At 43.3% G+C, this 21,902-nt stretch overlaps 1 protein-coding gene and 1 pseudogene across 2 annotated transcripts in view; one reads left to right on the forward strand and one right to left on the reverse strand.

Annotated features, from left to right (window-relative positions):
* The window catches only part of LOC124721571 (polypeptide N-acetylgalactosaminyltransferase 16-like), a 555,752-nt gene that overhangs the window by 165,708 nt on the left and 368,142 nt on the right, over positions 1-21,902 (forward strand). The gene's annotated exons all lie outside the window — the stretch shown is intronic.
* On the reverse strand, positions 2,181-2,298 carry LOC124724018 (annotated as a pseudogene).

Here is a 21,902-nt window from a genome sequence, read left to right on the forward strand (position 1 = left end):
TCTGACACGCTATGCCATTACAAAAGCCGTGAAAACACGGTGCCCCAAGGTCGTTAATTACGGATCGAGGGAAAGTTTTTAATCGAATCTTGTGACAGAGATAAACCGTCGGTGCAACATTAATCATCACATGACGACTGCCTACTGTCCGCAAACTAATGGGCTTACTGGACGCCTTAATAAGACCTTGGCCGACATGCTATCAACGTTCGTCAATGTTGAGCAGAGCAACCGGCATGAGATGCTACCTTTAGTGACGTTTGCCTACAAAGCCACCAAACAAGACACCACAGGATTTACACCATTTTTCCTGGTGCATGGGCGTGAGGTGACTACGGCGATGGACACTATGTTTCCGTTACATCCTGATGACGTGGCCGACGACGACATCGGCCAGGTGTTAACCAGAGCTGAGGAACCTCGGCAGTTAGCTCGACCCTGCACGCTGCAGGCTCGAGAAAACGATCGCCGAAGGTATGACGCGAGCCACCGCTCTGTTGTCTACCAGCCTGGTGACCTCATCTGGATCTTCACTCCTGTTCGGAAGGTTGGTCTCTCTGAGAAGCTCCTCAGGCGCTACTTTGGACCTTATAAGGCTTCTTATGAAGCTGATGATTTCGACCCCGACACAAGACGACGAAAGATCAGAGATACGGTCCACGTCTTTCGAACGAAGCTCTATAAGCATCCTGCAACCCAGGGTAAATTCGAAGCTCCAGCGACAGGCAACAAGCGGAACGGTAACGAAGAGTGTAGCGGCAAAAGAAGTTCTAAGAAGACCACTGCCAGGGCGAGAATCAGTCATCGGGAGTCGGAGTATGCAGGACCGATAAATCGTTCCCGAACTAAGACGACGTAACACCGAGACGCTGTTCTCTTAAGCAGAGAGCAATGTTACAGAAGAAACTGAGTAGCACTGTAGTGTAGTGGTTATGATACTAAGCTGTCGCCGGCTCGGTAGCTCAGCGTGTTCGGTCAGAGGGTTAGCTGCCCTCTGTAACATTAAAAAAACTGAGTTAATCGATCAACAACGAACTTAAACGGATGTCTTACGACGTCCGCCCCAAGCATATGCAACGAATGAATGCGAACAAAGTGGGATTAAAAAAAAAAAAAAAAAAAAAAAAAGCTGTTGCGTAGAGGGTCGTGAGTTCGAAGCTCATATGGATTGTATCATTTTAATTTTTGGTTCGAGTACATTCTAGAAGTATCTACCAATGTCAAGAATCAGTGTACTGGAATGCTCTGTGGCTGTATATATACTGTATGTGTTCTGGCCGGAGGCAGTTCACTCCGCGCCATAGAATGTGCAAGTGCTTCGTTAAGTGAAGTTAGTGTTCGTCATTCATCTAATTACACCTTCTTCTACGTGACAATATATTTCTCCAAGCACATTCAGAGGTATATGGGAATACACTGTGTAAAATGTGTTGCAAGTGCAAAAAATGGCTCTGAGCACTATGGGACTTAACTTCTAAAGTCATCAGTCCCCTAGAACGTAGAACTACTTAAACCTAACTAACCTAAGGACATCACACACATCCATGCCCGAGGCAGGATTCGAACCTGGGACCGTAGCGGTCGCGCGGTTCCAGACTGTAGCGCCTAGAACCTTCGGCCACTCCGGCCGGCGTTGCAAGTGCAGTTAGTAGTAATGACGTAATAAATTAAAAGATCATGGCTGATGCGACAGTTTTACTGCATGAACAGCGAAATTATAGTAAGAGATAAACTTTTTTTTCCTTTCCTTATTTTGTGAGGGTGTCAGCAGAGTGTGTTGTAAAGACTTGAAATAATGTGTAAGGATGGTTGCAAGTTCCTAAGTGCTCTCATTTTCAAATACTGGGTGAATATTGTTTGGCTACTTGTGCGTCGTGAGCTATGCATTCTTTTAAGCACCTATCCTTTGAAAGGTAGTGTTTCTTACTCTCACAGCGGTTCTTTCCAGTAAGTGATATGGGTACCAAACTAAACTTCTCCCGAACAGGCCATGAAGGCCCAACGGCACCGACCGGCCGCCGTGTCATCCTCAGCCAATAGGCGTCACTGGATGCAGATATGGAGGGGCATGTGTCAGCACACCGCTCTCCCGGCCGTATGTCAGTTTCCGAGACCGGAGCCGCTACTTCTCAATCAAGTAGCTCTTCAGTTTACCCCACAAGGGCTGAGCGCATCCCGCTTGCCAACAGCGCCCGGCAGACCGGATGGTCACCCATCCAAGTGCTAGCCCAGCCCGACAGTGCTTAACTTCGTTGATCTGACAGGAACCGGTGTTACCACTGCGGGAAGGCCGTTGGCGATATGGGTACCAAGCCTGGTTGAATTCGATACCGCGGTTTAGGAAGAAATGTTGAACATGCATATTTACATACATACATACACATTTATAATATGTATGGATATATGAAGAATTACGCTTACTGCAGGGAAGATGTACATACAAATATAGAAAATACAGGAAAAAATTGAGCAATAATATCTAACAGACAGTGTGGAAATAATTAGGGGAATTTGAGTTTCCAGAGGGAAAGTAGGCCTATTAGGCTGTGGTTTATCATTTAGTATTAAATATTAAGATTCCTGTAGCACTTTGATAGTGGGTGGTATTGTAAACCAAAAACCAGTTACCAAAATTAATTTATGCTGTAGAACATTCACAGTTTCGTATTTTTCGTTCACAATTATAACGTTGTTCTACCATGCAACTACGAAAGAATTAATACTTACTTACTTGCTTACTGCCTTGGCCACACAAACCGCAGTTGGTCTTTGGCCTCACCAATCAGCCTCCTCTAGCGTCCTCGGTCCATGTATTCTTCTTCAGACAGCACAGCGTACTCATATCCTCTCTGACCTCAATCCAACGGAGTCGTTGTCTTTCCCGTGGTCTTTTGCCTCTAACATCTTCCTCCACTACCTGCCTGATGATCTGGCCTTATCGACGCATTATGTGTCCATACCACGTCAGTCTTCTTCCCTTGATCACTGCCACGATGTCCATCGACTTGTATAGCTCCTGCAATTCATAGTTCTTTCTTTTCCTCCATTCATCTCCATCCTTCACTGGCCCAAAAATCTGCCTGAGGATGGCTTTCTCAAATGTCAGGAGTTTTCTTTTCATATTTTGGGTGATGGTCCAGGTCTCTGTTCCATACAAGACTGCAGGTTGTATTTTTGTCTTGTAGATCTTGGTCTTTGAGGATCTCGATAGAAACCGGGACTTTAACAGCTTTCCCAGGGCAAACCTTGATCTGTTTCCTGCTTGTATTCCTGTGGCAATTTCCTGGAATATCTCGTTCCTTTCATTGAGTATAGCTCCAAGATATTTAAAGTCTTTTACCCTTTGAAAGACTTCATCCTCCACTTCCAGGGGCCTCTCACCATTTTCTCTGCTAACTACGAGGTATTTTGTCTTACCCATATTCAACTTCAGGCCTGCTCTCATTGCCTCTTCCATTAATGTGCTTGTAATCTGAACCAGGTCTTGTTCTTTCTCTGCTATTAAAACTACATCATCCGCATAGGCCAGGATGTTGGTCCTTCTTCCCAGCTGTATTCCTGTCTCTAGGCTTGCTACCTTTCTCAGGGCTCTCTCCAGTACCAGGTTAAACAGGAGAGGGAAGAGGCAGTCCTCACCTTGAACTTCTTTGATATGTTTCCATTTACTTTCACCATGAATGCTGTCTCCTGGGTACATATCTGTGTCAGTTTTGTGAGTTTGCTGGGAATTTGAGCTCTTTCAAGTTCTTCTCATATTGCTTGTCTATTCACACTATCATATGCTTTATGGAAGTCCACAAAAGTGCAGTAAACATTTTTTCCGAATTCCCAGCTCTTTGCTAGCACTTGCCGTATTGTATGTAAATGGTCTACAGTTGACTTTCTCTTTCTGAAACCTGCTTTTTGGAATCCCAGTACTTTCTCGACATGTGGTGTTAGTCGCTTCAGTAACAAAATACTCAAGATCTTATAAGCTGTACATAGTAGTGTGATTCCTCTATAGTTGATACATCTCGTTGGGTCTCCTTTCTCTGGTTTAGGGCAGATGACAGACTCCTTCCATTCATCTGGGATCCTTTCCTTCTTTCAAATTAAGCAGATTAAGTGGTATAGTCTCGCTTGTGGAATAGCTCTTCCCTCCTTCAGCATCTCTGCAGGTATGCCATCTATTCCTGGTGCCCTCTTCAGTAATTTTATGGTCGCTCTTACCTCTTCCGTGCTTGGTAGCTCATACTTACAGTATCTCTGTTTTCTCTATATGATTCTTCTTCTTTATTTTCTGTTGTAGCACTCATGTAGCATCCACGTTCAGGAGGTTTTCGAAGTAGTTATTCCATTCCTCCATAGCTTCCATTTCATCTGTGATTACCTGTCCTTCTTGACCTCTGATCACTTCAACCTTTGGATTGTATCCTTTCTTGAAGAACCTGACTGACTTCTGCCAGTTTTATTTTGCTATTTATGAACTCTCGCTTTTCTCTTCGAAGAACATCTCTTGCTTCTCTAGCTGCTTCTATGTATCCCAACCTTGTTCTTTCATCCTGTTCGTTTGTCAGCCATAACAGTTTCGCTGCTTTTCTCTTGGTGACAGCATCTCTACATCTATCAGTAAACCATCCTCTGCTCTTCCTCCTTTTCTTCATTGGTTTCAAAAAATGGCTCTGAGCACTATGGGACTCAACTGCTGAGGTCATTAGTCCCCTAGAACTTAGAACTAGTTAAACCTAACTAACCTAAGGACATCACAAACATCCATGCCCGAGGCAGGATTCGAACCCGCGACCGTAGCGGTCTTGCGGTTCCAGACTGCAGCGCCTTTAACCGCACGGCCACTTCGGCCGGCCCATTGTTTTCAGCACCTCACTTGCAGCATCTTTTAAACCTGTCTTGATTCTCGACCAAAACATTTCAATATCATCTTATTCTTATTCTTCTATAGAAGCAAACTTGTTTCCAATTTCAAGTGCGTATCTTTCATTAATGTGGTCCTCTTTCAGTAGGCGTGCATTTATTTTCTGGTCTGCTTCTCTTCTCCTACTGTTACGGCTTTCTATTCTCTCCTGTATGGTTGCCACCACAAGGTAATGCTCTGATCCTATTTCTGCACCTCTTTGAGATTTTACGTTCTGGATAGCACATCTGTGTCTGGCATCCACAAGTATGTGGTCTATTTGGTTCTGAGTCTCTTGGTTAGGTGACTTCCATGTTGTCTTATGGATGTCATTGCGAGGAAAGTAGGTACTCATCATTCTTAAGTTTTTTGAAGCTGTCAGTTTGCCTAGTCTCATTCCATGGTTGTTAGAGGAATCATGCAGACTGTGAAGGCCAGCGTAACGCCTCAATATATCTTCTCTTCCTACTTTAGAATTGGCTTCACCAAGGAAAACCTTCACAACGTATGATGGTGCATCTTCATACACTGATTCTAGGTCTTCGTAGAAACTGTCTTTTTCACTGTCATCTTTATCTTCTGTAGGTGCATGGAATAAAACCAGAGTTAAGTAGTAGAATTTTCCTTTTATTCTTATCCAGAATATTCTTGCATTAACAGCCTTGAAGTCCATAATCTTTCCCCGTACTCTATTCGCTACTGCAAAGCCCACTCCAAACTGATGTTTACCTTCTTTATTTCCACTGTAGAAGTAGCTATACCACTTTTCTTTGTGCATTCCTTCTCCAGGCGCCGGCCGCGGTGGTCTTGCGGTTCTAGGCGCTGCAGTCCGGAACCACGGGACTGCTACGGTCGCAGGTTCGAATCCTGCCTCGGGCATGGATGTGTGTGATGTCCTTAGGCTAGTTAGGTTTAATTAGTTCTGAGTTCTAGGGGACTGATGACCTTAGCTGTTAAGTCCCATAGTGCTCAGAGCCATTTGAACCATTTGAACCTTCTCCAGGCCATCTCATTTCTTGTAGTGCCTCTATGCCTAGCCTGTACCTGTTCAGTTCTTCATTAACGACCTTCACATTTCCATGTGAGAATAGTGTTTTTGCATTCCAAGTGCCACATTTCACTCTACGTTTGTTCCGTGATCTGCTGGCATTAACCTTTGACTTGCTGGGGTCGTTTCCATTGTTCCGTGCCGAGTCCGAGTTTATTTCTTGGTGTTTCGTAACAATCATCATTTTTACGGTGTTGGGGTGTCCCATTTAGTCTGGAGCATCACCTTTGACCTATCTGGTATGGGAGACTCTACTAGTAGCAAAGGCCGGCCGGAGTGGCCGAGTGGTTAAAGGCGCTACAGTCTGGAACCGCTACGGTCGCAGGTTCGAATCCTGCCTCGGGCATGGCTGTGTGTGATGTCCTTAGGTTAGTTAGGTTTAAGTAGTTCTAAGTTCTAGGGGACTTATGACCACAGCAGTTGAGTCCCATAGTGCTCAGAGCCATTTGAACCATTTTAGTAGCAAAGCCACCCCCAGCCTAGCTCTCAGGATCATTTGACCACGCAAGCCCCACCACCACGACAACGTAAGGACACAATGGGTGGACGAAAGAATTAATGAACATGTTAATTTTCAAAATATTTATCTAAACAGCCTCAGTTGTAATTCGTCACAAATGATAAGGAGTTTCTATCATTCAGTGATTATCTTCAGATCTAAAAATAGATATGTAACACTAATTTGTATCTAATTAACCATACAATTGCGGCGTCTCTGAACAGAATATGTCATCATTATCAGTGTTAATCTTCCTTTTGAATAGTTAATAAATATACGTTCACAATGTTACGTGGGTAGATAGCATCTAAATGACAACATCCGAAACAAATGAGTTCGTGGGTGTGTACGTGGAGGGGCGTGCCGAGAAGTACCATATCGAGTCGTTCACACCACGTTGGAGCTGTTCTGACTGCTGTGGTCGCTCGAACGTAGCGAAGTCTTAGTACTACGGGACAACCCGTAAGAGCGTAGATATTTATGAATTGCGTAAAACGAGGTTGCAGGCGCTTGCGATGTTCGTGAAAATGCACGGAACAGACGACGTGTCAAAAAAGTCTTTATGACTCCATCAAACGCTTTCGGGACTTAAAGGAATCTGTTGGTGTGCCGTTCTCGGACTGACCGTCAACAAGTACAAAAATAGTCAACAGAATGTGAGTGAAAGATCTTTGCTACGTAACGTGACTGCCGAGGATAAAGGACTGCAAATAGAAACTGATTTCATAGAAACATTTAACGCATTTCGATCTTTCCTGCAAACTATCATCACAGTGCTATAAGTTTGATTCTGGTCAGAGTAGACAACCATGACGGGAGGGGAGTGTGCAACTTTCTACATTACATTTCGACAGACATCCATAGATGTAGCGTGAGTTAACGTGCAGCAGCCGCAATGCGACATCAACGCGACTGTCAATAAAGAATTAAACTTTCACAGAAAGTTTAGTGCAGCTTTGTAATCGTATTCAAAAGATGTCTATGGCCAGAGGGGACTACTTTGAAGACTGAAAATGGTACTTTGTTTTTATCTTCTGTTTTCTTTGTTTTGTGGTATCATTAACCGCACTTCTTTCATATCGGTGCTGCGAAAATGTCCGCTCCAACAAACCTCACTTATATTTTCCTTCATCGTCGTGAGAGACCCGTTATTAGTAATAACATAAAATCTGTAATGAGCGCGAGGGTGCGCCCATTCAACTCATGACCCAGAGTATATGTATAATATTCATAATATAATGCTTTCCAGCTTACCTACAGGAAAGGAACAATTGCTCCTCGCGGAAGACCTTTACTTTTTGTTGGAGAAAGTTTTATCTATTGCATGGAAAACCGTTTAAGGGCAGAATTCTGGAACACAAAGTCCCATTGTCCTGGCTCTCTCTGCGCGGTGCAAACACGCTCGCGTTTGCACGTACGTACGTGTGTGTGTGTTGGGTGGGGTGTGGGAGGGAAGAGAGAGGGAGAGAGAGAGAGAGAGAGAGAGAGAGAGAGAGAGAGAGAGGGAGAGGGAGGGAGGTCATCAGGTGGCAATCAATGTACAGTGACTGGACTTGACGGATGTTTTGAGAGTAACGAAGTATTAATTACTGCATTGTTCTGTATATGACAGCCATCTATAATGATCTCGTTCTCGATGGGACGTTAAAGCATAGTCTTCCTTTCTTCCTAGTAAATGAGATATCCAGACGATTCTACAAGTACACTAAACAACTATCGAATCTAAATTTACGGAAAAATCGCTGTAGATGTACACATGCTTCCGTGCAGAAAACAGGAGGCCATATACCTTCCTAATGATGACACACAAAAGAAATGAGAGCAATTCATGTTCATTTCACTAAGCGAGGAAGCAGGAATATCCACAACTTCACCTGCTTCGGTTACGACACTTCAATATGGAAACCGTCTCCTAATCTTTTTTGTGTATGGCGTTCATGTATTCCATTGGTTTTGTCATATTTACGTTATTTTTCTTTTCGGCACGAGGACTAGAATGCTTTCATTGGAGGCATGCAATACTTTCAATCATATTTCCGAAAGTAGACGTTGTTGTGTTGTCGTATGTTTTTACCCTATTCATCACCGAAATACGAATGTGGATTTCAACGAATAGATTAAAATCTAACGGAATGGAAGAGTTCGTCGAAAGCAAATGGATAACGTGAATTTTTATTCTGTACTGCTGCTGTGCGGATGCACCGAAAACGATTTAGCACGTTGACATGTATTTTATGTCAAGTGTACAATATGTCCCATTACGCTGTGTTTTATCACTTCGTTCAGACTCTGCATTTGCACTTCAGTGATGAATGAGGGAAGAACGTACAACATAACTACTTTTTGTTTCGATTTCTATAAATGAAGCAGCTTCTGTTTTCGGTAATGTGACCCTGTAGTAGCGTGCGTTAATATGTACGATGTTAGGGATTTAAGTGCAGATATTGTGATCATTGTTATCTTTATACGTACTCTTTTTAGTGTGTTAGTTGTTTTTTCTGCGTTTCCCACAAACACGTCACATGATTTGCTACTTGATGTTTTCTGCGCGGTCGTAATTGTACCTCTAAGTGAACCACGGCTGTTAGTACAGACTAACCGTTTTGTGTCCAGCGTCCAAACTTCAGTACCTGACCTGATGGCCAGGGAAAAAAAGCATTAATGGCTTGCTCTTGCCACATGTACTTGGAGGTACTAACCAACCTAAAAAAATATTACACATAATAGCTATAATTATTAGTCTGCAAATGAAGTAAATACTGATGTAATGTTATTCATTATACTGTCCTCCGCCACCAGTAAAAATACCGCAAACACACTAGTTAATTTTTAGTTTACAGTCAAATAATACATCATTTCGGACTCTTTTTTTACCTACAGGTTAGGGTTGTCTGTAACACGGTGGCATTGGGCTTGTGTAGTCTTGCGTTCGTAAACTTTCAAACATCGATCTTACACAAATACAGAGTTTTACACATAAATTATACTGACCATTATTAGAACGTCTATGCCTCTGCATTTTAAAATCATTGTTATTCCTTTGTTAGTGATAGGTTGAAAGTTTCCCTCGAAATTTGAGGTGTTTTAGGAAGAGTACAACCTAGGAAAGGCATGTTGGTCATTTCCGGCTTGCACCTCGAGCATGACCCTGCTTCACGCCAGCCCCACAACACAGTTCTTGTTTATCATGAATGTCACGCGCTGTGTATCTTCCTCTTAGAATAACGGATTGCATTGTCGTATCGTGCAGCGCTTAACGGCATTTTTAAGCGACTGATCACTGTGGGAATGTCCCAGAAAGATTGCTATATCTTCTACCGTAGTATATTACTGAAAACTAGAATGTCCAGTATTGAGCATCTGCAAAACAGAACCACCAGTACTGCTACGTATCTGTACCTGTTGCACAGGAAGCAATTTTCTTCTATCGCACACTGAAATTAAATCAGATTACGTCCAAATGAAAAAAAAATAACAGTATTTCTTCTCCAATATACTGTCAAGGCCGGTTGTCCAGGTGCACGTGCAGGTAGTGAATTGTCTCAGCAGATCACCTTGGCGGTGCAAGTATCAAGGTTATATGCGTTCATCGGAAACCACGGCGGGTCTCTGACTATTCAGATTTCGTGTAGGAGGACATGAATCTTAAGATCTGCATAGTGTATACTCCTGTTTATAACAAATCACCTGACAAGTAATAGGTCCTTCGTAACTGCAGCACCACATTTGCACAGTAGTTTACGAGATCATTTAACATACAAAATTTCAATTCTGAATAACAAACACAATAAGTTCATTGGGAGATATTGTGATGTCGGACCCTTATTGTGGAGATAGTATCTGATTGATTAACTAAAGCATGATTTTCACAATGCCTGATGCTCACGTCTTCAGCATATTGACATAAATAACCGCGAAAAATGGTAGTCGAAGTGATTAAAACGATTTGGAACGTCAACTTTTTTTTTGTCCGCTATCGTACCGTGACTTCAGCTCTTAATTCAGGGTAATCAATAACAATAAACCATCTCCAGTCGATATATGTTTATCATTTTTCTGTGTTTATTTTTCTATGTCCGACGCGCTTCTGTGATAAACTACATTTACAAAGACTACAATTTGGAATTTTACCTTACATTTCTAAAGTTTTCCGTCTGCTCATAAAAAAACTAGACAAAAGTTCATCTGCTAGAATGGTGTCTCGGATAAACGTTAACTTAAAAATAGTAATGAATATGAATTTACCGTATTTTCCGTTCGTTTGTCGCTTAATTTTTGTCATCTACATTATTTAGAACCTCCGATTACAAACTAATACTTCACAAAAGGTGACACTTCCATCAGGCTCTACTGGACTCAAATGTCTGCTCATAACTTATTTCACACGTTTAGTCTGTAATATTTTTATTATGTAATTTACATATATCTATGAGGAAAAATAAGGTCTAAATAAATGTGGTAGAGAGTGTGGAGTGGAGATCGTGCGCAGGCTGAGTTGGAAGAGCAAACTTATGGAATATGTTTTAGCGTCGATATGCGAACTAAGATTAGAAATTGTTTATTGTTATTGATAGATGAGGTGTTCAGGCAAAGTCTGAAAATCTTGCAGGAACGTTGCAGGATAGATTTTGCTGAGAAATAACTATTAAAAAAAATTTGATACGATACGCCGTTTCCAAGTTAATTTACATTGAAGTTAGCCAATCAGGCGTAGATAATAGCGCACGAGACTGCACAGTTTGGGCTCGGGTTCGATCCTTACTTACCGCCCCAGGGCCAATTTTTGTGTCGCTCTCTTGTTCGGTTTTAGGAAACCAAACGAAGCACACATTTGATGACACCGCCTCTGGCGGGCCTATCGAATTTGCGCGCAGAACGGCCTGACTGGCTAACTTCAGTACTAATTAACTCAGAAACGGCGCAACGTATCGAATTTTTTTCTTTATAATTATTTCTCAGCACTACCTACCCCCCAACACTCTTACAAGCATTTCAGACTGTTTTGACCACTCTCTGTACATGATAGATGCATTGGTACACTGGGCAATCTACGGGGCATGTGATTCCTAGGCCTGTCATTAAAAAGAACCTAAAAGAGGCTAATGTAATGTTTCCTCTGTTTCCGAAAAGTAACAATTAATTGACAGAACATGGCGAAGAATAGTAAGGTTCGATACATCTTCTACCACTACGACCGTTTATAACTGATATTATGTGACTCGTGGTGATATAATTGCTTATAGTCAATAAATTAACACGAATTTTTCGCCAAAAAATGATCTGATGGGAGTTCTACACGATCTCTTTATAATGAGGAATGCTCCACGAAGAGCAAGTTGTGTCCCAGCAGTTCTATGTAGACGAGCATACTGTTAAAGCACATCACCTTCCTGTCGAAGAAATGGCAGCAGCACGGGTGTAACAGCCTAAGCAGCGTGGCGGGCAGTGCTTGGTTTACCAGGCAGAAACACCAAATTTGAGCGCCAGTTGTAACTGATGGCCCCCATACAATTAAGCCCGGGAGGGGACTTGGGTGTCTACCTCTACATCTACATCTATACTCCACAAGCCACCTGACGGTGTGTGGCGGGGGTACCTTGAATACCTCTATCGGTTCTCCCTTCTGTTTCAGTCTCGTATTGTTCGCGGAAAGAAAGATTGTCGGTATGCCTCCGTGTGGGCTCTAATCTCTCAGGTTTTATCCTCATGGTCTCTTCAGGAGATATACGTAGGAGGGAGTAAAATACCACTTGACTCCTCGGTGAAGGTATGTTCTCGAAACCGTACCGAACTACTGAGCGTCTCTCTTGCAGAGTCTTCCACTGGAGTTTATCTATCATCTCCGTAACGCTTTCGCGATTACTAAATGAACCTGTAACGATGCGCGCTGCTCTCCGTTGGATCTTCTCTATATCTTCTATCAACCCTATCTGGTACGGATCCCACACTGCTGAGCAGTATTCAAGCAGTGGGCGAACAAGCGTACTGTAACCTACTTCCTTTGTTTTCGGATTGCATTTCCTTAGGATTCTTCCAATGAATCTCAGTCTGGCATCTGCTTTACCGACGATTAATTTTATATGGTCATTCCGTTTTAAATCACTCCTAATGCCTACTCCCAGATAGTTTATGGAATTAACTGCTTCCAGTTGCTGACCTGCTATATTGTAGCTAAATGATAAAGGATCTTTCTTTCTGTGTATTCGCAGCACATTACACTTGCCTACATTTAGATTCAATTGCCATTCCCTGCACCATGCGTCAATTCGTTGCAGATCCTCCTGCATTTCAGTACAATTTTCCATTGTTACAACCTCTCGATATACTACAGCATCATCCGCAAAAACCATCAGTGAACTTCCGATGTTATCCACAAGGTCATTTATATATATTATGAATAGCAACGGTCCTACGACACTCCCCTGCGGCACACCTGAAATCACTCTTACTTCGGAAGACTTCTCTCCATTGAGAATGACATGCTGCTTTCTGTTATCTAGGAACTCTTCAATCCAATCACACAATTGGTCTGATAGTCCATATGCTCTTACTTTGTTCATTAAACGACTGTGGGGAATTGTATCAAGCGCCTTGCGGAAGTCAAGAAACACGGCATCTACCTGGGAACCCGTGTCTATGGCCCTCTGAGTCTCGTGGGCAAATAGAGCGAGCTGGGTTTCACACGATCGTCTTTTTCGAAACCCATGCTGATTCCTACAGAGTAGATTTCTAGTCTCCAGAAAAGTCATTACACTCGAACATAATACGTGTTCCAAAATTTTACAACTGATCGACGTTAGAGATATAGGTCTATAGTTCTGTACAAATGTTCGACGACCCTTCTTGAAAACGGGAACGCTGCACTCTTCTAGAGACCTACGGTACACCGCTCTGTGTAAAATCGAACTGGTATCCCAACAGGTCCAGCGGCCATTCCTCTTTGGAGCGGTTTTAATTGTTTATCTATCCCTCTGTCATCTGTTTCGATACCTACCATTTTGTCATCTGTGCGACAATCTAGACAAGGAACGACAGTGTTGTGGGCGAATGCACTCGGGAATAGGCAGCTCACCAGGCCTACGCCTTCCACGTGTACGTCGCATACAGACAGAACCTACTCTCATCACTGAAGACAACGGAGCGCCATTCCACTCTGCAGTCACTTCTTTCACGGAGTAGCCGTGCTTGGCAGAGGCGTGGCGTCTGTGGTGGTTGGTTCAAATGGCTCTGAGCACTATGGGACTTAACATCTATGGTCATCAGTCCCCTAGAACTTAGAACTACTTAAACCTAACTAACCTAAGGACATCACACAACACCCAGTCATCACGAGGCAGAGAAAATCCCTGACCCCGCCGGGAATCGAACCCGGGAACCCGGGCGTGGGAAGCGAGAACGCTACCGCACGACCACGAGCTGCGGACGTCTGTGGTGGTTTTCCTGCTGCAAGCAGACGGTTCTCAAAGGTCCACAGTAGGTCCAACATGTGCTCGGACTTCATCCCAGTCGGCCATCACTCTCTGCACAATGCGTCGATCTTGACATGCGTCTGTTCTACAGTTGTGCGTTTCACACCTCCGATATATTGTGCCGAAAGTGAGCAGAAAGCCGTCTATATGTCCACCTAACTCCCTGTAGGCAGAAGCTGTTCAGCGGGAGTACGTACTCGCCTGCGGGGCACGGTTGTACCCTACAAAGACTGTTACTTACATTGTCACTTCTAAACTCAGCACAGTTACTGCCTGTCCTGTAGAAGATACCCATCGGGATAGCCGTGCGTGTTAAAGCGCCGCTGGCGGGACGGGGAGGTACGCCGGCTCCAGATCGAATCAGCCCAGAGGATTAACTACGAGGGTCGGTGTGATGGCCATCTCGATTGTAATTTTTAGGAGGTTTCCCACATTCTGCTAAGTGAATACCCTGCTGGTACCCAAATCCCGCCTCAGTTACACGATTCGCAAACATTTCCAACACTTCGCTCACTTTCTCACGAATAACGCTACAGACAGTTGAGGTACGCGTATTCCGTCCCTGGGAGTAACGGGGTGGCAACATGGAGGGTATCCGGTTACCCCTTAAACTAACCGCACCCTATCCGTAAAGGGGGGTAGGACGTCAAATAGGCCTACTTGGAGCAGCAGAGGCACCTCAGGGCCTTTTAATTTACACTGTCTATACTTTTACAAATAAGTTCGTAAAACTTTGTGAGCATGACCAGTAAGGATTCAGGATTCACACTCATAGCAGTGGAAGTTAAAAAACGTAACAAAATAATTTTTTTACATGTAAAATTTCATCATTTTTTCACTTACTATTGGCTGCATTTGTTGCTATAGGTGCACTGTTCTTCATAAGTAAGAGACATTCTTCGATGAATTTTGCACAGCATACAAACCATACTTACAGGTGTATGAAACTCTAAAATTTATTTAATTTATATATTTAATATTTATTTAATTTATTATATTTATTATATATTTATTATATTTATTTAATATTTATTTAATTTATTTATTTTTTAATCGATGAGATGTTACATTTTAAATTTCATGTTTAGAAAAAACTCAAATTTTATAGTTAATTACCTCAGTTTTTACCACGGTTTTCAATATACACTGCTGGCCACCGTAAATGCAACACCCTGAAGGAAGCATCCGAATCATGTGAAATTTACACCATGGGTTTGCAGCGATGAGATATGCAACTGATTAGAATTTCAGCGCAGACGCACATCACGCGCGCCTGTGGCGCCACCTCATAGCGCCATTTAAGGCTTGGCGATTTCGACGAGTGTACGTTCGGCACGTGTATTTACCTTGTGGTTGTTTCACAAGACGATCGGTTATGCCTCGTAGACAACAGCGAACATCGTTTGATCAAGTATCCGAGTTCGACAGAGGAAGGATAGTGGCTTACCGAGATTGTGGATTATCATACAAAGAAATCGCTAGTCGTGTTGGACGAAACCAAACAACTGTAATGCTGATATGTGACCGTTGGATGCAGGAGGGTACGACGGACCGACGTGGTCGATCGCATTCACCTCGGTGCACCACTGCACGTGCTGATGGGCAAATTGTGCGCATGGCAGTGACGGATCGCTCAGTGACATCCCGAACCATAGCACAGCACATTGCGTCTGTAACGCATCATCCAGTGTCTGCGCGTACCATTCGACGCCGTTTACAGCAGAGTGGTCTGTCCGCAAGACGTCCATTGCTTCGTCTACCATTGACGCAGAACCACAGACGTCTCCGTCGCCAATGGTGTGATGACAGACGGATGTGGACGGCTGAATGGAATGACGTTGTCTTTACTGACGAGGCACGCTTCTGTCTGCAGCACCACGATGGTCGGATTCGAGTGTGGAGACACCGTGGAGAGAGGATGCTGGACAGCAGCATTATGCACCGCCACACTGGTCTTGCACCGGGTATTATGGTATGGGGCGGTATTGGATATTATTCTCGCACGCCTCTAGTACGCATTGCCGGTACTTTAAATAGCCGGCGCTACATATCCGAGGTGCTGGAGCCAGTTGTCCTTCCTTACCTTCAGGGCTCGGCCACAGCCATATTTCAACAGGATAATGGGCGACCACACGTGGCACGCATTGTCCAAAGGTTCTTCGTCAATAACCAGATTGAAGTGCTTCCCTGGCCGGCTCGCTCTCCGGATCTTTTGCCGATAGAAAACATGTGGTCCATGGTTGCTCAACGAGTGACCCAGATTACATCCCCAGCTGCCACACCAGATGATCTTTGGCAACGTGTGGAAGCTGCTTGGGCTGCTGTACCCCAGGAACACATCCAACGTCTCTTTGACTCAATGCCTAGACGTGTGGCAGCGGTGATCTCCAACAATGGCGGCTACTCTGGCTACTGATTCTGGCAGGAACCACATGTCACAGACGTCTGTAAACGTAATCATTTGATACTTGGTCAACATGTTATCTACAAAATAAATTTTGTTGTGCTACCTCTTATCTTTCTTGGTGTTGCATTTACGGTGGCCAGCAGTGTATTTGGAAAATTCGAGAGTTTAGTACACCTGAAGTATAGTTTGTATGCTATGCAAAATTCATCGAAGAATCTCTCTTACTTATGAAGAAAAATGTACCTATGGCAACAAATACAGCCAACAGTAAGTGAAAAATTGAAGAAGTTTCACATGTAAAAAATTAATGCGTTATGTTTCTGAACTTCAACTGCTATGAATGTGAATCCTGAATCCTTCCTGGTCATGCTGACAGAGTTTTATGAATTTATTTGTAAAAGTATAGGCAATTGAAATTTAAACATCCTGTGGTGCCTCTCCTGCTCCAAGGCGGCCCGTTTGACGTCCTACCCCCATAATAACCTTTCCGATGCGGAACACAGGCACAAGAAGAGAAGAATAAGTGTGTTTCCATGATTTTCAGCTGATTTTGTTGGAGGAAATAAAGTGGCCACGTGGTTGAAGGAAGTTGTTGCGCGAAAATATGGAAAACATACATCAGGATGGCTGGACGAGGAATTAAATTCAACGCTGCAGCGGGTGCAACATTCTCGGTGGGTGATTTGGTGCTACTAGCAAAACTAGTCGACGTGAGGACTTTCAGAATTAATGAAGATATTCAAATCAACTGTTTCTACATCATTGGTGCAAGAGAAATGTAAAGGAACTTTCACAGCGTAAAAGTGACCGTACTGAACAAACATTTTGACGTCCTTAAACCGGTGAGCGTAGAAGAGACGTAAATATTTTTTCCGGATGTAAGCTGGCACACATATTCCTCACATCACACTAACATATGTGCTGTCGCTCTTCGTGTATGCACGTCACAGAACCGTGGGCCGATTTAGTTATACAACGAGGAATCGAGATACGACATCTGCTGTTCCTATGAAATTTGCGCTAGCTGGGACTACATCTGGTGAATATAATCCACCTGCCTGTATGGAATCATCCGTCACTTGTTTTGAGCAGGGAATGAAGAAGGAATTTTAGAGTTTAACAGCACTCTGACATAAGGGGTTAAAGGCTATTTCGGAACGTACTGTCCGACGTTCCGCCTGATACGATTAAGGGAAACTACGGAGCACCTAAGCGAGGACGGTCAGGAGGGATTTAAATCCGAATATCCCCGAACAATAGTCCAGCGCCTTAAACACTTTACCATCTACCCATTTTATACTGATTAATGAAGCTCTTATTGTTTTGTGAAATTATGACACGGATTTGGTTTGTAAGAATATTCTTAGCATTTACGAACTATCACCCAAGAACACCCCAACAATGAGCTGGTGCTTATTAACAACAAGAACTTCCATTCGTACGAAATACAGTGCGAAGGAGTAATTTAACAAGAAACATTAATAATCTTGTCTGCTTATAGTCATAGTTTGAATTAGACAACACAAACGCTTATACCGTTTCCTATCCACTTTGTAGTGGTACCTGAAAATAAGTGTTTCTGTTCTGTTTGCTCCAAATAACTGGTGCATCGACGAGGGAGTAACCTATAATTCAAATTCAAATGGTTCAAATGGCTCTAAGCACTATGGGATTTAACATCTGAGGTCATCAATCCCATAGACTTAGAACTACCTAAACCTAACTAACCTAAGGACATCACACACATCCATGCCCTAGGCAGGATTCGAACCTGCGACCGTAGCAGCAGCGCGGTTCCGGACTGAAGCGCCTTGAACCGCTCGGCCACCGTGGCCGGCTACCTATAATTCCCTGAGTTGACAAAATCATGGGATAGCAATATGCACATATACAGAAGGTGGTAACATCGCGTAAACAATATATAAAAGGGCAGTGGATTGGCAGAGTTGTCATTTGTACTCAGGTGATTCATGTGAAAAAGTTTCTACGTAATTATGGCCGCACGACGGAAATTAACAGACAAGGAACGCGGAATGGTAGTTGGAGTCAGACGCATGGGACATTCCATTTCGGAAATCGTAGGGGATTCAGTATTCCGAAATCCACAGTGTCAAGAATGTGTCGAGAACACCAACTCTGAAGCAACCAAGGACAACGCAGTGTCTGACGGCCGTCACTAACGACAAAGAGCAGCGGCGTTTGCGTAGACCTGTCAGTGCTAACAGACAAGCAATACTGCTTGGAATAACCGCAGAAATCAGTTCAGGACGTACGACGAAAGTATCCGTTAGGACAGCGCGGCGAATTTTGGCGTTAATAGGCTATGGCAGCAGACGACCGGCGCGAGTGCTTTTGCTAACAGCACGACATTGCCTGCAGAGCCTCTCCTGAGCTCCCTACCATATCGGTTGGACCCTAGATGCTTGGGAAACCGTGGCTAGGTCAGATGAGTCCGATTTCAGTTTGAAAATTTGAAATTTGTGGTAAGGTCTTATGGGACAAAACTGCTGAGGTCATCGGTCCCTAAGTCTATACACTACTTAATCTAACTTTAACTTAGGCTATGGACAACACACACACCCATGCCCGAGGGAGGACTCGAACCTCCGACGGAGGGAGCCGCTCGGACCGTGACAAGGCGCCCGAGACCGCGCGGCTCTATTTCAGTTGTTAAGAGCTGATGATAGGTCTCGAATGTGGCGCAGACTTCACGAAGCCATGGACCCAGGTTGTCAACAAGGCACTGTGCAAGTTGGTGGTGGTTCCATAATGGTGTGGGCTGAGTTTACATTGAATGGACTGAGTTCTGTGGTCCACCTGAACCGATCATTGACTGTAAATGGTTATGTTCTGCTACTTGGAGACCATCTGCAGCCATTCATGGACTTAATGTTCCTAAACGACTATGGAACTTTATGGGTGGCAATGCGCCATGTCACTGGGCCACAGTTGGACAATTCGAACGAATGATTTTGCCCCTCATCGAACATTTATGGGACATAATCGAGAGGTTAGCTCGTGCACCAACATCCTGCACCGGCAACACTTTCGCAATTATAGGCGCCCATAGAGGCAGCATGGCTCAATATTTCTGCAGGGGACTTTCAATGGCTTGTTGAATCCATGCATAGTACGTCGAGTTACTGCACTACGCCAGGTACAAGGATGTCAGACACGATATTAGGAGATATCCCATGACTTTTGTCACCTCAGTGTAAAAAATAGTAGTGGTGCTAACCCCAGCAGACTCCATCCAATAAAATAGATACATGAACGTACCTGTACTGCTCTTTCACGTGTCCGAAAAATTGTGATCCCATAAATGATAGTTATAGAGAAGTGTTATCCCTAGAAATTAGTTAGGAATTGCAACAGAAGTAATACAAAAATCAGACCTCGGCAGAAAATCTGTATTTTGGTGCACTGTTTATGCAAATGCGATTCCTGTGAACAGAACAGATAATGTTTAACCATAATATCGATCATAAGCTGCTAATTTCATTCGCAACATTAAACTTTTATTCTTCATCACCCAAAGAGGCGTGAAGTGGAACAACCGCCTAAACCTGTAACTACGAAAAAAAAACTATAAATTAATATACACTGTAAGACTTGTGGTGTGTAACTCATCCGAAGAGGAGGCCGCTCTCAAATGTGTTAGCAGACCTATTCTTGAGTATCCTTCACCTGCTTTGGTGCCATGCCAAGTATGACTGACCGAAGAGAAAGAGAAGTTCAAAGTAAGAACAACTCGATCCAGTTCTGGATTGTTTTATCAGTACGAATCTGTGTCACAGATGTGCAGTAGACTCCAAACCAAAACTCAACAAGAGAAGAAATGTACACAACGAAATGACATTTTTTTAAGACAAAGAGCCCGCATAGTTAGAAGAGTGTCTAAGAATGGCTACCACCTAAGTTCATTTTTCCTTATGAAAATTACAACATCCTGAAGGAATGAGAAACAAATTAACTTTAGTATACCTATTAACTATTATGTTGCAAAGAAACGTTAAACTTTTTTCTGTACAACAGGAAACTAGTATTTCTGTCACACTGTAAACATTTTCTCATCGCTTTACATTTCTGTTTTCTTCCTCCCATCTTATCTGGTTATCTTACCCTATTATTTCTCGTACTTCCTCTGACGAGTCACCGTTTTCTCCTCATTGATACCTTCTACACCAGTGGTCGTCAACCTGCGGCCCGCGGGTCGCCTGCGGCCCAGATCACGTTTTCGTGCGGTCCGCGACACTCCTCGGCTTCGCACGGGTAACATTAGTTATCTACCAGTCTGGCGTAGCGGTGTTTTGTTTACGGAAACTGCGTAGGATTGTGATTAAAGTCGGGGAAGTAATTAGCCAACTGAAAACCATCCACCACTTTCATTTAACGCGCCACTTGCCGGTGTTCCGCAGCGCTAGTGGCGTGAGTGGCCTGCTAGCCAACAATGTGAGCCGTGCATGAAACGTGCCGCGTGCCCACGACCGCTCGTGTCGGCGGCGGGCTTGTCCCGCAGCCGCCTCATTGTTAGCTTTGTCGTGTCGGTGAGTCAGTCGTGAACTAAGTTTCGGTGCCCCTGAGTGTTCGTCGCGTATTGAGTGTATTTGTGGTAATATTTGGCGATATAATTATTAGTGGAATAATTAATGTCTGATGTACCCTCAAGAACAGTGACTAAGGGGAAAATATGTGAAGAGAAAAGAAGTTTCCAAGAAATATGGGAAGAAGAGTTTTGCTTTACAAGTGGACACAAAGAAGGTACTACTACTTGCTTAACATGCCAGGATACGTTTGTGGGATTGAAGAGATACAATTTCGCCACTACACAAGTAAGCCCAATTCAATTACAGTAGCTTTTCCTTTGAATTCAAATGAAAGAAAGGAAAAAATTGCTCATATAAAATCTACCATTCGTCGTCAACAAAACGTTATGTTAACAGCAGTTGGGCAAGGTGAGGCTCTCACAAGAGCATCGTACCAAGTATGTGATATTCTGGCACACTAAAGGATGTGATTTTGTGGATGCAATTACAGAAGTTGTAAAAAAAATGACTTATCTATGAGCAAATTAATAGTATGTTCAGATGGTTGCCCGTCAATGACGGGCGTCAACAATGGTTTGATGGCACTGATTAAGAAGTAACGGAATTTGCCAAATTTACTCTCCATTCACTGCTTACTCCATCAAGAAGGTTTGGCATGTCAAATTTCAAGTTCAAAATTGAAGAATGTTATGTAAACGGTTATAAGCTTTATAAATTTCATTCGTACCCGTGAACTTAATCACTGAAAATTCAAAGAGCTTCTGCAGGAATTGCAAGCTTGTTACAGTGACGTTCTCCTACATACTGCTGTCAGATGGATAAGCGAAGTAAAACTGCTGGAACGGTTTGTCAATTTGAAATCTGAAATTATTTTATTCTTACTTGATGATGATGAATGGTGGATACTTACAGCTTTTTTGACCGATATTACACAAAAATTCAACACACTTAACTTGGAATTACAAGGACCAAACAAGATAATTGGGCAAATGACTAACAAAATATCTGCATTTGAAGCCAAACCACAATTATATATAAATG

Source organism: Schistocerca piceifrons, chromosome X, assembly GCF_021461385.2.
Source record: "Schistocerca piceifrons isolate TAMUIC-IGC-003096 chromosome X, iqSchPice1.1, whole genome shotgun sequence".
Taxonomy (NCBI): domain Eukaryota; kingdom Metazoa; phylum Arthropoda; class Insecta; order Orthoptera; family Acrididae; genus Schistocerca; species Schistocerca piceifrons.